The sequence below is a fragment of the Schistocerca americana genome, chromosome 5 (assembly GCF_021461395.2).
Source record: "Schistocerca americana isolate TAMUIC-IGC-003095 chromosome 5, iqSchAmer2.1, whole genome shotgun sequence".
NCBI lineage: Eukaryota > Metazoa > Arthropoda > Insecta > Orthoptera > Acrididae > Schistocerca > Schistocerca americana.
The window spans coordinates 447,652,066-447,668,630 of NC_060123.1; positions in this window are offsets into that span (position 1 = coordinate 447,652,066).

Below are 16,565 nucleotides of genomic sequence, written 5' to 3' on the forward strand. Positions count from 1 at the left end.
CTGAAAAAACTCTCTACAAAATTGTTAAGGCTTTCGTGGCCACTTGTTGACAAACTGCCTATTGACTTCTGTCTCGGGTTCTTCGGCCGACGTTTATCTAATGATTTTACTGACGTTTCGCCAGCACGACTGGCTGGCATTGTCAAAGCTTCACCCTCCACTGCCGGTGGTGAACTGGAGCCGAGCTCGCGGCCACAGACTATATGTACCTGGCGCGCCAATGTCCGAGGGCATCTCCGCGGTCATTTCCGGTGCGGTTCTCCTCTAGCTACCTGCGACGGTCGTTCGCTGCAGTACGGGAACGAAAGATCCGTTTACCTTAAGGCTTGCCTGCTGATGCTGTTCGCGTGTTTTTGTATTTCTACAGCTTGTCTGAGCAAGCGCGTGTGGCAGTGCTTCGCTACAGCCAGAACTTACGTGTCGGCGAATTTTATTACGTGGTCGGTCTCACTCAGTGCGTGCTCTGCCACGGCCGATTTCTCCACCTGCCCCAACCTACAATGTCGCTTATGTTCTTTGATCCTGGTGTTGATTGATCTTCCAGTAATTCCGACATACACTTTTCCGCATGTGCATGGTATACGGTGTATTCCCGACATTGCAAGTGGGTCCCTTTTCTCCTTTGCCGATCTAAGACACTCTTTGCTCTTCCCTGTCGGTTTGAAAATCGTCTTCACGCCATGTTTGCGCAATATACGGTCTGTCCGTCACTCTGGGAATGTATGGCAGAAAGGCCGTACCCGACATTTCTTTTTCTTATTCCTTCCTTCGGCGGGTGTTTGGCTCTGTTACACTTCTACGAGGGCAGTTCAATAAGTAATGCAACACATTTTTTTTCTCGGCCAATTTTGGTTGACAAAACCGGAAATTTCTTGTGGAATATTTTCAAACATTCCCGCTTCGTCTCGTATAGTTTCATTGACTTCCGACAGGTGGCAGCGCTGTACGGAGCTGTTAAAACGGCGTCTGTAACGGATGTGCGTTGCAAACAACGGGCAGTGATCGAGTTTCTTTTGGCGGTAAACCAGGGCATCTCAGATATTCATAGGCGCTTGCAGAATGTCTACGGTGATCTGGCAGTGGACAAAAGCACGTGAGTCGTTGGCGAAGCGTGTGTCATCATCGCCGCAAGGTCAAGCAAGACTGTCTGATCTCCCGCGTGTGGGCCGGCCGTGCACAGCTGTGACTCCTGCAATGGCGGAGCGTGCGAACACACTCGTTCAAGATGATCGACGGATCACCATCAAACAACTCAGTGCTCAACATGACATCTCTGTTGGTAGTGCTGTCACAATTGTTCACCAGTTGGGATATTCAAAGGTTTGTTCCCGCTGGGTCCCTCTAACCGAACATCATAAAGAGCAAAGGAGAACCATCTGTGCGGAATTGCTTGCTCGTCATGTGGCTGAGGGTGACAATTTCTTTTCAAAGATTGTTACAGGCGATGAAACATGGGTTCATCACTTCGAACCCGAAACAAAACGGCAATCAATGGAGTGGCGCCACACCCACTCCCCTACCAAGAAAAAGTTTAAAGCCATACCCTCAGCCAGTAAAGTCATGGTTACAGTCTTCTGGGACGCTGAAGGGGTTATTCTGTTCGATGTCCTTCCCCATGGTCAAACGATCAACTCTGAAGTGTATTGTGCTACTCTTCAGAAATTGAAGAAACGACTTCAGCGTGTTCGTAGGCACAAAAATCTGAACGAACTTCTCCTTCTTCATGACAACGCAAGATCTCACACAAGTCTTCACACCCGAGAGGAGCTCACAAAACTTCAGTGGACTGTTCTTCCTCATGCACCCTACAGCCTCGATCTCGCACCGTCGGATTTCCATATGTTTGGCCCAATGAAGGACGCAATCCGTGGGAGGCAATACGTGGATGATGAAGATGTTATTGATGCAGTACGACGTTGGCTCCGACATCGACCAGTGGAATGGTACCGTGCAGGCATACAGGCCCTCATTTCAAGGTGGCGTAAGGCCGTAGCATTGAATGGAGAATACGTTGAAAAATAGTGTTGCGTAGCTAAAAGATTGGGGAATAACCTGGTGTATTTCAATGGTGAATAAAACAACCCCTGTTTCAGAAAAAAAATGTGTTGCATTACTTATTGAACTGCCCTCGTAATATAATTTGAGTAGTACCCATTGCTCCTCAGAACACTTTCCAGGTGTTGCATTTCGCGTCTGAGGTGTTGCAGCTCAAATATTCGTGCTGCTCGCGTTACGAGAGTATTAATCATGCCTCTTTTCTGTCTCGGGTGGTGGTTTGATAGTTTGTGCAGGTATCGGTCCGTGTGTGTCGGTTTTCTATACACGCTGTGTCCCAGGTTTTCGCCATCCCTTGTGATCAGCACATCTAGAAATGGCAGTTTTTTGTTCTTTTCTACTTCCATGGTAAATTTTATGTTTGTATGGAGGCTGTTCAAGTGTCTTAGGAAGTCAGCGAGCTGTTCTTCACCATGGCTCCACACAGCGAAAGTATCATCGACGTATCTACACCACACCTTAGGTTTGCAAGTCGCCAAGTCCAGTGCCTGTGCTTTGAATTGTTCCATGAAGAAGTTGGCCACCACTGGACTAAGAGGATTACCCATGGCGACGCCTTCCAGCTGTTCGTAGAAATCGCCATTCCACGTGAAATAGCTCGTGGTGAGACATGCATGGAAGAGCTTTGTGATGTCCAATGATGGAACCAATGTGCTCCAGAGCGTCCCTGAGTGGCACTTTCGTAAACAAAGAAACAATATCAAAGCTGACCAGGATGTCGTTTGGTGCAAGTGTCAGTTTCTTCAGCTTCTCAATGAAATGTCCTGAGTCCTTTATGTATGTGTCGGTCTTCCCCACGTGTGGCTGGAACAGAGAGGCCAAGTGTTTTGCCAGTTTATACGTCGGTGAGCCAGGAGTGCTAACGATCGGTCTCATTGGAACGTTGTTCTTATGGATCTTGGGTAACCCATACAGCTGAGGTGGTAGGTGTCGTGTTGGCAGAAGATTCAACACCGGGTTACTAGAGGAGGCCGAAAGGCACGCGTTTTAGCTCACGCAGGCTAGCGGTAGGAGGGAAGAACTATACTGACGTGAGGTCTGGAACATGACAAGGGATTAGAATTAAGAAAGCGGACGTAATTACTTTGATACTTAACTTTAATCTATTAATGATGAACGTCGCTCTTGACGGTACAGGATTCACAATATTAACTGTTCAGATTATAGTAACTGAATATGACGCCTTGCTAGGTCGTAGCAAATGACATAGCTGAAGGCTATGCTAAACTGTCATCTCGGCAAAAGAGAGCGCTAGCAAAGTTGACTGTACAACTGGGGTGAGTGCTAGGGAGTCTCTCTAGACCTGCCATGTAGCGGCGCTCGGTCTGCAATCACTGACACGCGGGTCTGACGTATACTATGGACCGCTGCCGATTTAAAGGCTACCACCTAGCAAGTGTGGTGTCTGGTGGTGACACCACAGTAGGGCTTCTGTGCTGCGGAGGTTTCTCTGTATGTCTGCCGGTAGAGAAGACGCCTTGATTAATAGATTCGTATTCCGTGTGATACGCTGCTTCAGATCTGCATTTCATTAAGGCTGTGAACCCAATTATCATAAAACTCTTGGTAAATACTGTTAAAGCTATTGCTCAGCTTTTTTTGTAGAGGAATAAATAGTTGGCATTAAGTTTTTACTGACTAGCAAGTTGAAAAAAGGTGTCCTAGTGAATTTCTTTTCATTGTAGCATTAGAAAGGTTGTTACAACTGCAATCACACTACAAGAACACTAAGGTGCTCGTTCAAAACCAGCGTTATTAATTCACTAATGAAACCTGACACTTCAAACTGTGAGGGTGACACTGATAACGTGCTGTTACTGAACGACTGTGAGTTGAAAAAGGAAGATTATGAACCTTATGAGCTTAAAGGCTCTGGAAACGTGGAAAGCCCTACCATTCCTGGTTTCTCTGTGAAGGAATAAGACAGTGGCATCGACTTGAAGAATACCTGTCTTGCTCTCAGAGAGATCTTTCTTCTCAAATGCGTTATGCAGCATACCTTGCTGGTTGCTTAGCATGTAAATGCATCGAAAAGTATGGATGCTTTGGACGTTGGACGTTGTTATGGGCATGTGAGTACTTTTTGTAGCGTGTGAGTACTTTTCGTATGTCTTATTTATGAGAGAAATATAAAGTTTAGGATATTTAAGGGGGGGATATAGTGGATTTTGGTCCAAAAAATCTATTTTTCAAAACTATTATTTTCTTGATCTACACAATTTAATTGATGTCATGTGTGAATTTTATCGTGATAGCAGCTTTATAAATGTCTTTAAACGTTACACTGATTAACTCTGCACTGGCGGCCACTGACACTTTTTCGAACATCAGGGGAACTGCTTGCTTCAGCGGAATTTTTGTCAGTGTGGAGGCTATTTTCTTTTGATATCTTTGGATGACTTCTACATCTCTGGCTGATATCTATATATTTGCCTGAAAACTTTCATGCATGTGATGTATTTACGTTTTAATAATACACATATTAGTAGGTGGAAGGCTGAATTCGCCAACTTTTTCGTGGGAGTCAAGATTTATGCATAATAGGTGGTGGAAAAACTGTGTTTAGGAAACTGATGTTTCATGTAAATCGGTTTACCAACAAAAACGAGGAAGCAGCTCGAAGTGCAGAACATAAGCTCTCAGCTTCAGCATTGAAACTTGGGACAACAGAATAGTACTGATGCGTAAATTTTGTGGTTATGGATTCCACTGAATTAAGACTTATTGATTTAGAGCTTCTCTGCCAGGCTATAAAGTTTTCATGTTCATGTGTTAGCTGTAAAAATACGGAAAACATGATTGCTCCTGAAGAAAGAAGAGAGGGAATAGCTTGTGATTTTAAAATTAATTTGTAATTCGTGTGGCTATGAACATTACTTTTTCCTCCGAAAAAACTGACACTAGTATCAATGAAAGCAATTTTAGTTTAACATATGCTCTGAGATGCCTTAGACACGGCAGGGAAGGAGGAAATTTATTGGGTGGTTTTCTGAACATGCCTCCACCTTGTGTCCGAAAAACGATTGGTGTAAATTCAACAACAGAAATGTGAAGTATTCACATAAGCACCCATTACCAGGACCTGTTATGAATGAAATTAAGCCCATAATCAGGTTTCTTGCAAATCTTGATTTTTTGAGGATGTGTGTTCATGGAAATACACAAAATGCAAGCGAAAGCCTCAATAATTTAATCTGGGTTGGATGCTCAAAAAGGACATTCTGTAGACTTGAACTACTCAAAATAGATGTCTATGATGCAGTTTTATGTTACAATAACGGAAATAATGGCAGAAAACAGGTTATCTACCACTGTCAGAGTTAAATGCAGAAGAGCCTCAGGTAGAACGAGGAGCAGGAAATGTGCAGCACACTACAACTGAGGCCAAGAATCCAAGGAATGTACAAAGTGATAGGAAGAAGAAAATGCTGCTGCTATGTAGTAACCATGGGCGAGGTGTAGGCCCTCAGTTACAGGAAAGTTTGGGGGCAGCGTACCAGGCCACCAGTATCTTCAATCCAAATGCAGGGCTAAGACATGTGAAAAAAAACTAGGGTCTTTATGTAAGGACTTTACAAAAGAGGACCATGTAGTGACAGTGGGTGGAGCGGGAAACAGTTTGGACAGGGATGGGGCATATGACATAGGTGGTGACCTGGACAAGATAGCTTCCCTGACTCATGGCACCAATGTACACTTTGTTAAGCTGTTCCGGCGTCATGATCGACCACTCCTTGATGGAGCTGTCAGGTGAATCAATGTGGGTTTACGGATGGCTATGAGGACAGCCAACTTTGCTCATGTTTCTCTGGTGCCCATCAGGACTATCAACAGATGTGGTTTTACTAGGCATGGCCTACACCTAAACAGGACTGGGAAGGGAAGATTGGTACAGCTGATTCATGAAAGTAAAGAGGGTGGATCTCGGGCAACACATGGTCAAATACCTGTTGTTATAGGTAGGAAAAGTAGTTTTTTTAAGGATAAATCCAGACAACAGGTTCCCCTGCCTAAAGAGTATCTCCAGCACTTTAAAAAATACTGAAACACTCACTCAAAAGACAAATTTTAACACCTCAAATATCATATATACCAGATGTCATAAAGAAGAACAAACCATTGGAAATAGTAACATGGGGCATTTCACAGACTTAACAATTCTCCATCAAAACAAGCAATGAACACAAAATAAAATACAACTATTAGAAGTTGAACTCCAATCTTTGAACTGCACAGTAGTTTGTGTTATTGAGCACTGGTGAGAGACACAGAAATCCAACACATAGTATTATCATTGTACGAAAAGACAAACTCTCACTGCAGAGCTACTTCAAGGGATGGAAGATCATACATTTATATCACAAAAGGAGCACAGTTCAAATCAAGACGTGACCTCAGTACTGTAAGCGAAGACAAACACTTTGAAATATCAGCTATTGAAATATCAGGGCTTGATATCACCAAAAAGTTAATCATTTTGTGTGTGTATAGATCTCCCAGTGGTAGTGTGGACACTTTTTTCAATAAGTTAATAGAAGGTCTAGGTAAAGTTTCAAGTACAAAGGTCAACATAATTCTGTGTTGGGACAGTAACGCTAACACGAACATCGTAAATGAATCCAGCAGCACCTTCATAAACATCCTTCAAAGTTTTGGCATGTCCCGACTTCATCAGTAATTGACCATGTGGCCACAAATATGGACAGGGAAAAATGGGCTGTAGCTGTAAAAGATCTCGGACTATCAGATCATCTCTGTCAAATAACAACAGTAAAGTCAGGCATCGAATCATTTGCTAAACTACAAGCCTGCAAATGACATATATCAGAAATCAAAATAAAAGATTTTTCAAAAGAACTAGAAAAACAAATTTGGGATGAAGTGTATAAGGAAACCAATGTGACTATAAAATTCTCTAAATTCTCCACATTGTATAAATTGAACTTTGAAAAGGCATTTCCAAAAGTATGCATGTCTGTATCAACATCTCACAAAAATAGATGGATAACAGCAGATATTAAGAAGTTCTCCCAAACTCTTAAACACCTCAATTCGATGAAAAGGATTCGAAATGATCCCGAATTCTCAATTTCTATCATAGATACAAAAGATCTATAGGAAGGTGCTGATTGCTGCAAACTAAGTAAACGAGCATTTTTCAAGTATTGCAGAGAAGGTACAGCAAAAATTCCCCCAAACAAATATAAGACCTGTAAATAATGATGCACTAAATACATTGATGATACTCCCAACCACAGAGAACGAAGTCAGTAAAACAATTCAAAAAATAAAAAATAAAAACTCAGTAGGCTTAGATGAAGTACCAATGTTTGTACTGAAATAATACATAAGGATATACAAGACCCCTTAACAAATGTAATAAATGTATCCTTTACACCAGGGAGATTTCCAGAGCAGTTAAAACAGGCAAGAGTGGTACCTTTGCTTAAGAAAGGTAATGCAGAAGACATAGAAAATTACCAGCCCATTTCCCTGCTGTCAGCATTCTCAAAAATAATAGAAACAATTATGAAAGACAGATTAATGAATTACCTGAATAAATACAATCTTTTAAGTGAATCACAGTCTGCTTTCCAAAATATGGAGTCAGCCGTAGTAGAATTTACAAAAGTTGTACTCGATGCTCTTGACAAAAGCGAGTGTATCACAGGCCATTTTTTGGATCTTTCCATGGCATTTGATACAGTTGACCACAAGATTCTATTAAATAAATTAGAAACATTAGGAATAAGAGGGGTAGCTAATGACTAGGGCCCGGATTTTAATGACAAGTCATGTTTTTTTCTGAACTATAGGGTGAATTTTAGAACAATTTATACACAAACCTAGGCATTTTAGTGTCGAAAACTGTATTTTGATTGTGCATATAAAGTCATATTTCAACAAATTTTAGTAATATGTCATATTGCAGCTAACTTTTAATAAAATAGGCCATATTTCCTTCAACTTTTGCCAAAAATGCATTCACCGTTTATCTCGTATCTCACGGGACACACGAATAAGAAAATGAATATGTTGCTCATGAGACAATATTTACGTGCTATTATGAAAGATAAACAGGTGAATTAGTACACGGCTTTATTTCTCAGGACAGTAGGAGAAAATCGGTGTACCACAACAGTCGTTTCGCGAACATAAAACACTGTTGTGCAGAGTCGACAATACGCTCTCAGAGCCAACAAAGGCAGCTTCTGCCGTAATAATCATCGCAGTCACACAGGTGTTCCCAGTAACCAGTATGAATACAGCCTTTGCCTTGTTCAACACGCCTAAAGCAAAGTGCTCTGGCAGCGTGAAGTTGCGAGGATATGTTCAGATCTTGGAGAGGAGTTCTTTAGAACTGACGGAAACGTATTATTTTGTAAACTGTGTGAAGTTAAAGTTAGTGCAGAAAAGCGCTTTAATGTGCAACAACACTGTAATACCGCTAAACACAGCGGCTGTGTGAAACGAAGTGCTGCAAATAACAGCAGGCAAACGCTGATATTTGAACAGACAGGTCAATCGTCACCCATGCAATCATTCTGCAAGGATTTGTGTGAGATGATGGTGTCCTGCAACATCCCATTGGAAAAGCTGAAGAATCCACGCTTCTGATGGTTCTTGGAGAAGTGCACAACACATCCAGTTCCAAATGAATCTACACTGAGAAAGAACTATTTTCCGTATGCTACAATGATGAGCTCAACAAAATACGAATTACTATTGCTGAGCAAAAGATCTGGCTGTCGATAGATGAAACTATGGATATTATTGGGCGATATATTGCAAATGCTGTTGTTGGTGTTCTAAAAGCTGATGGCCCTGGAGATATGTTCCTACCAACGTGCGAAGCTCTAGATAGAGTAAACAATTCGACGATTGCTATTTTGTTTGACAACTCTCTGAAGCTACTGTGGCCGGGTGGTGTGAAAAGAGACAACGTTTTGCTGCTTGAAACAGATGGTGCTTCATATATGGCTAAAGCAGCCAAAGTGCTCCAGATTCTCTACCCCAGTATAGTGTATGCAACTTACCTTGCACATGGGTTGCACAGAGTTGCCGAAGAGGTGCGATCAAATTACCCTGACGTGGACAAATTAATTTCCTGTGGCAAGAAAATCTATGTGAAGGCTCCTCTACGGGTGCAGAAATTCAAGGAACAAGCACCTTCAACGCCCCTCCCACCTAAATCTGTTCTTAGACGGTGGGGTTCTTGGCTTAATGCTGCTGAGTATTATTGCACCAACTACACCCAAATAAAGACAATGTTCTGTGAGCTTGATAGCGATGAATCAAGTACTATCAAAATTGTGAAAGAAGTTTTTATAGATACATTGTCTCGAAACTTGGCATACATCAACGTCAATTTTTCAGTGATATCAAAAGCCATCAAACGACTGGAAGCTGTTGGCACTCAGCTATGTGAGGCCCTGGGTATTGTGCAACGTGGGCAGAGTGAGTTGCGTCGAGCTCATGGTCATGTGGCTGACAAAGTGAAAACCAAATTGCAAAGTGTTCTCCAACGGAATCCTGGATATTCTACACCGTGCAAAAAAAAAGTCTTTCAGGGAATGCCGCAACATTTGAAGGTACTGAAACAAAGGTAAACTCCAGTGACTTGGATGCCTTCAAATACGCTCCAGTGACGTCATGTGAAGTGGAGAGGAGCTTTTCCAGGTACAAAACTACCCTCAGTGACAAATTTAGATCTTTGACAATGGAAAACCTGAAAATGCACCTTTTGATCCAGTGCAACTTTGCAGATACTAAAGATTGACATACGGTATTAAATAATGTGAAACACTTTAAATACTATGTAGGAATAAAAACATTGTTTTACTGTTTCGATAGATGATCTTTTCATTGTACTTTGTGTTTAGAAAATAAAACATTCACACATTCAAAAAATAGGTGCAAATTAGTCACAAACCCTGCAGAAAGAAAGAACTATACTTACAATATTTTGAGAAGTGAATTTTGTATTACTTTATGGTGAATAAAAAATAAAATAAACAAACAAGAATGTTTTAAATAAACTTCTATTAGCCATATTTTATTTTTAAGGTCATATTTATGTAAGTTTTAGGTCATAAATGCTTGCATATTTCACTGTTTTTTAGGTAATTAAAATCCGGGCCCTACTAATGATTGGTTTTGATCATACATAGCCAAGAGGGTAGAAAGAGCAGAGATAACACACACTTCGAATAGATCTAAACATTTAGTAAAACACTTATCAGAACCAAAATGTTTAGATCTATTCAAAGTATGTGTTATCTCTGCTCTTATATATATATATATATATATATATATATATATACTGTCTTTCCCAGTAGTGTTACTCATGGTGAAAAAATCCTCTTCGCTGATGACAGCAGTATTAAAGTCACTGAGAAAACGTGCACTCCTTGCCGAGAAAGCAAATGAAACTCTCAAGGAAGTTTATGATTGGTCAATAATTAATAAAGTTACATTGAACATAAAGAAAACTAATGCCATGAATTTCAGTTTGGAGAGGAAAAATGACAATGATGAAATAAATGTAGATGGCACCTCTATAGACTGTGTAACAAATGCAAAATTTATAGTAATGAATATTGATTCTCAGTTGAAGTGGTGTGATCACACAAAGATACTTGCAAAGAGAATGTCATCAGCATGTTATGCCCTTGGAATCCTATCATCAGTGTGTAACATGCAGTGTCTTTTAGTTACATATTATTCATATGTACACTATGGCATTCTTTTTTGGGGAACAAATGCACAAAATATGAACACAATTTTCAAACTCCAGAAAAGAGCCATAATAACCAAAAATACTAGTCGAGCTCATTGTAAAGATCTGTTAATAACACTGGTTATTTTAACTGCTCCACATGAATACATTTACCAGTCAGTTGTACACATCAAAAATAACTTTGGTAATTACTGCACAAATGGCGCTGTTCATGACCAAGCAACAAGAGATTGACTCAACTTACATTTAATAAGAAAAAATAAATATAAAACTCAAAACAGCGTTTACTACCAAGGAATAAAATTGTACAATAAATTACCAAGAGAGATTAAAGAAATTGCAAAATTACTCTTACTTAAAAAGGCAGCTAAAAAGTACCTGTTATGCAATACATTTTATACATTGAAGGATTACTTAGGTAAAACACAGTAAGGGATTGATTAAAAATGTTATACAAATTAAAAAAATAATGATTATAAAATATGCAGCATTCCACATAACACATTCACTTTATGTTTTTTCCTTCTTTTTTCCTTTCTAGAAATACCCCCTAGCTATGCATAGCACAATACTAACCCCTGTTCCTCTTTCTGAGCTCAACATCTCACTCATTATGGAGGGATGCTGAGTCACTTTTTCAGGATAGCAAATGGAAGTCGCAGTACAGAAAATGGCCCAGAGATCACCAGTGTGTGTGTGTGTGTGTGTGTGTGTGTGTGTGTGTGTGTGTGTGTGTGTGTGTGTAGTGCATGAAGTGTTCTGAAACATCGTGTGTATAGCGTATGCAGTGACTGACATTGAGATATGAGTGAACAGTGTGGCATTTCATTATTTAATAAGTTATTTATAAGAAAGTATTGTATACCAAGAGTAAATCTAACGATTGTCTCTAACTAGAAGTCTGTAAATATATGTGTACACGAATTAGGTTATTTTAAATTGATCTTAATTTGCAAATACTTTGACATGTCCTATATCCTTGTAAAAAAATATCAACCAATGAATAAAGTTACTGCTACTACTACTACTACTAGAACTGAAGAGATGAAGAGAGTTGGTATGGCTCCTGGTGTGTTTACAACAAAAGCATTTTACACCATGGAAGAGAGCAGGGTCAAGGAAGCTAACAGGTCAGTGTTTCACCTGCAAATACAGGCCAGGCAGATTCGAAGAGGAGAAAAGCGAAACCTGGAGGATGAGGAAGAGTATGGAGAATTTTAAAATTGAGGTAAGCTTATTACATCTAGAAGTATGAGAAGAAAATCTTTGAACCTCATTTTCTTTGTTTTACATTTTTTACATTGTTACAAGCCTTTCTCAAAAAGTATAAGCGCTAATGCTATAAAATTTTCATGTTGCTGTCTCCCTGGAAGTAAAAAATGCGAGATCCTGCAATTACATTCTGATTTTTAGTTAATTATATGTAGAAAAAATGTTAAGTTTGGTTGTACAAAATTAAAATCTCTGTTAATGATACAATTTGTAGCCCAAATTAATAACTGTAGTTCAGTGGCCTTATAACCTTCTCAGGACAGTACAATAAAATTTTCAGATTAATTTCATGCTCAAATTTGGGTTACGGCTTTTTATAAAAAAAAGACACTAAAAATTAAAAATTCAAATTTCTGGCTAAGTATTAATCCTGCATATTTTATTATATTTTTCCATTAAAACTCAGCTCTTTTCCTTTACACATGCAAACTATGAAATGCACAACGGAAAAGTTTTCACTGGCTGGATGATGAAGGATGTAGAGAACATAAACTTTTATTTTGAATAATCTTCCTAAATGTAATTTATATTCCACTTGGAGAACTATGTTCAACGATAAGTTTCATAAAACTCTCTGAAAACTTACGGAACTAAAAAGTATGCAGTTTATTTATATTTTGTTGAAGTGACAATTAAAAATATGTTACATTGCACTAATAGATTTCATTGTCTTTTCTTCATCACGCCACCTTATTTAACTGCAGAAAGTAACTGTTAAATCAGAGAAAAACAGTACTGCTTGTGACAGTAGAAGATGTGCTGGGAGTATATTGAAATTTTTTACAGTCTCGCCAATTTCTTTTTTGGTTAATAGAATTCTTGAAGATATCGTTTTTCAGTGTATAGATTAAGTGACATGCATTAAAAATTCAAATTTCTGGCAAAGTATTAATCCTGCATATTTTATTACATTTTTCCATTAAAACTCAGCTCTTTTGCTTTACACATGCAAACTATGAAATGCACAACGGAAAAGTTTTCACTGGCTGGATGATGAAGGATGTAGAGAACATAAACTTTTATTTTGAATAATCTTCCTAAATGTAATTTATATTCCACTTGGAGAACTATGTTCAACGATAAGTTTCATAAAACTCTCTGAAAACTTACGGAACTAAAAAGTATGCAGTTTATTTATATTTTGTTGAAGTGACAATTAAAAATATGTTACATTGCACTAATAGATTTCATTGTCTTTTCTTCATCACTCCACCTTATGTAACTGCAGAAAGAAACTGTTAAATCAGAGAAAAACAGTACTGCTTGTGACAGTAGAAGATGTGCTGGGAGTATATTGAAATTTTTTACAGTCTCGCCAATTTCTTTTTTGGTTAATAGAATTCTTGAATATATCGTTTTTCAGTGTATAGATTAAATGACATGCATTTACAATTAATTGTAGTCAGATGCAAAATATAGTTGTTGCCTACAGAAATACTTACAAATGAAGCCAAAACTGTTTCTTAAACATGTATGCTGTCTCAGTGTGAAAAATACATTGTTTTTTTATAATCCAGCTAGTCCTTATACATCCACTAAGCAAAGTAGAGGATGATGTTTGTAGCGTCAGGAAATGATACAGTAGAACCCCTCTAATCCGTCACCTTCGGGACCGGGACCATGGTCGGAACGAAAAAAAGGTCGGATTATCCGAAATATCTAATTATTATTTCAAAAAATATAAAAAAACATTTAGTACAAAAAAATTAAACGATTTAAGAACTAAAAGACGTCTATAGTAATACAAAAAGATGTTTTTATTCAGTGTTAAACAATATAGTAACTAAATAACGTCTACACATACATGTTATGTATTGGTTTTAAAAGGAAAAATGACAAACAAATTATAGTATTGTACTGTACTTAATAACGCTTAAACGATATATACTGTAAACTAAAAAATTTTTATAGCACTGTATATAAACAAGAAATTTTTTAGAAAGAAATAAACTACTGTTTGTATAAACTAAGAAATGATTATACTGTATGCATTGTTTTTACAGTAAAAACGATAACAAATTCCTTGGAAAAAAGTCAGTGATACATTTTTGTTTAGCAGATGTTATTGTAGATTTAGCTGCAGTGTCCCCCACTTTTTTTCCACAAAACTTCCATTGGAGCTAATGTTAGATTCTGCTCGATGTACTGAAGGGCGATGTCAAAAGCGTTTTTTGCATCATTGTGTGAATTCCGGGTGGGGGGTTCATCTTCGCGGTCCGAGTCATCATTCACAGTTTCCTGGCTAACAGTGGCAACAATCTGGTCGTCATTGAGCTCTTCAAAAGTGTCACAGTCTTTGTCACATTCATTGATCCACTCTTCAACTTCATTGGCAGGGACGTTCGGCTCCAGAGTTTGTAGATCTTTAACGATTTACCGTGGGTCGTTGTTTTGATCATCTTCGGTATGCTCATCCTCAGTCACAGCTTGTGGCCAAAGCTTACGCCACGATTTCCGCAGTGTGTCAGGTTTCAGTTCATCCCATGCTGCAGCGATTGTGTAGATAGCGTCTTTGATGTTCAGGGATCTCATTGCCTCAAATAATTTATGACCTGCTTCAGATTTTTCCAAGACTGAGCTGATATACTTTCTGCGATATCGCCTTTTTATCCAGCAGCAGGAGAGCACGAACAGGCAGTTTTTTTTTGCTTCAGGTCTTTTTCGACCGATGGCACAAACTCATCGAAAAACCAGGTTTTAAAAAGGTTGCAGTCCATCCAAGCAGATTTTTGATTGCGGTAATAAACCGGCAAGGACGATAAGTTTATATTTTTGAATACCCTTGGCTTCTTAGATTTGCCAATGACGAACAAGGGGAGCTTGTGGGTAACATCTGCGTTGCTGCAAGGAATGACTGTTATTATATGTTTTATAAGTTTCGTTCCTACCACGGATTCATTTGAAGCTGCGAGCGTTTTTGTTGGCAACATTTTAAAGTTCAGCCCTGTCTCGTCGATGTTATACACTTGGCAGGGTAACAGGTCATTTCCTTCTACAATTTCTTGAAACTTAACAGAAAACTCCTTAGCATCTGCGGCATCGGCAGATAGTTTTTCACCGGAAATAGAAACAAATAGGACACCAGGACGAGTTTTCCAACGATCAATCCAGCCTGCACTGGCAGCAAATTTACTTTCGGCTTCCAGTTTTTTGTGCAAAACTATCGATTTTTCTTTGAGAATTGACTCAGATACTAGAGTTCCTTCCCTTCTTTCTTGACAAAACCACATCCACAATGCGTTATAAAGCAGTTCAAGTTTTGGCTTTTTTAATGTTTTGCGATTCTTCAGAGTGTTTTCACCATCAATCATAACTGTATAGGATTCAATGTCTTTCCGATTCTTCCTCTAATCCTTAATTGTCGTAACACCTTCATTCAGTTCGTTTGCTATTTTTTGGGGGGATCCTCCTTCGTCCAGTCTTTGTAGCACTGCTAATTTTTCATTTAGTGAAAGAGTTGCGTGTTTACGTTTGAATTCAGACAATTTGAAAAACAGACAATGAATCTACAGTAATAAGTACTGCAGAGAACACGGAATAAAGCAAACAACGACGTTTTTTAATCCCAACAAAGCATAAAACTGCACAATAATGTATAGTATAACAATATGCACAGCGATAGACACCGCAACAATGGCCCCAAAGGCGTCCAGTCAGTGACAAGTCGGCACAGGCTCGCGAGCCTGAGCCTGGTCGGACTAACCGAAGTGACGAACCATCCAAGGTCGGATTAGAGGGGTTCTACTGTACTCAATGGGACCTATGTTGTATATGATACAGGAACTGTGCACAAATCATTTGCTTGATTAGTTGTTGTATTGAACCTTCTGCACCTGTTATTCACCAATTATCTTTTTACTTAATGCAGTGGAATCTGTTTTGTTGTACATGTTCGTTTTGAAGTCGGGCAGGAGCATTCAGATGGAATGGGTGCCTGTATACTTGGGCCATCCACAATTGTATAGCACTGCAGGTTGATATCGTGTTGATGTAAGGCTATTGTGATCAAAATGCCCAATGTGCGTGTCCTATGTATGCTGCTCGGTATCCTGGACGACATCATCCAAGTGTCCGGACCGCTCGCCGGATAGTTACGTTATTTAAGGAAACAGGAAGTGTTCAGCCACATGTGAAACGTCAACCACGATCTGCAACAAATGAGGATACCCAAGTAGGTGTTTTAGCTGTTGTCGTGGCTAATCTGCACATCAGTAGCAGACATATTGCGCGAGAATCGGGAATCTCTAAAACGCCGGTGATGAGAATTCTACATCAACATCGATTGCACCTGTACCATATTTCTATGCACCAGGACTTGCATGGCGACGACTTAGAATGTCGTGTACAGTTCTGCCACTGGGCACAAGAGAAATTACGGGGCGATGACAGATTTTTTGCATGCGTTCTATTTAGCAACGAAGCATCATTCACCAACAGCGGTAACGTAAACCGGCATAATATGCACTATTGGGCAACGGAAAATCCAAGATGGCTGCGA